The 819-nt window shown below is 34.9% G+C and overlaps 1 long non-coding RNA gene across 1 annotated transcript in view; it reads right to left on the minus strand.

The window, feature by feature from the left end:
• LOC105001242 overlaps positions 1 to 819 on the minus strand; it is a 24,181-nt gene that overhangs the window by 5,942 nt on the left and 17,420 nt on the right. The window lies entirely within an intron of this gene.

Consider the following 819-nt stretch of genomic DNA (forward strand, 5'->3'; position numbering starts at 1 on the left):
TGGAAAGTTTGTTGCATGATTGATGTGGTCTCCAAAAATATCAAGTGAGAGCAAAATAAAAACAGAGGTTCTCAATGTATATATATATATATAATGCTTGAAAAGAGTTGGTTCATTTTCACTTAATGATAGTTACATTTCTCTACAACAAAGATATGTATTAGATGTAAAAGCAGAAACTGAAGAGACATTCCATTTGGACTTCATAAGTGAATGACTGGTAAAGCAATGTCAGCTGCATGACATCACTACTTTCCATATTGGCTAGCTAAATTATGTGCTCATTAGTTTATTGGGTTAATAAATGAGAGGCTAAAAAATGTGCATGCTCTTACAAGTGAAATATTTTCACGGAGCCAAAGGAAGCCTGACTAATTTGAGTTAGATTTAAATCCTGTCTTTTGTAATGATTAATACCATAAGACAATGAGAGAGTAATCAGCTTCTAATTCTGACTTGGCTAGTGACTCACCAAGAGGACTTGTGAAATTCTCTGAACCCATTGAACCTGCATCTCCTCATCTCATATCTCAAAGGATAAGATGAAGCTGATTCTTGGGGCTTTACCTAGTTCCATGATTCTGTGGCATCAGATAAAGATTCTAAGGGGTTTATATTTATAACTGAATCTTAAATATAATAAAATTGGTTGGGTGTTATTAAGCATAGTCTTGCTAGAATCAAGGTCATTTAAGGACTGAAGTATATCCTAGGCTGAGAAACATTCCAGGGCCAAGACCCATGATATAGCTGCAGTAAGTAAATTGCTGAGCTCTCAAGGAGAATGGGGCTGAAGATATACTATCATGAGATATAATA

This window comes from Bison bison, unplaced genomic scaffold, assembly GCF_000754665.1.
Source record: "Bison bison bison isolate TAMUID 2011002044 unplaced genomic scaffold, Bison_UMD1.0 scf7180017864380, whole genome shotgun sequence".
Lineage (NCBI taxonomy): Eukaryota > Metazoa > Chordata > Mammalia > Artiodactyla > Bovidae > Bison > Bison bison.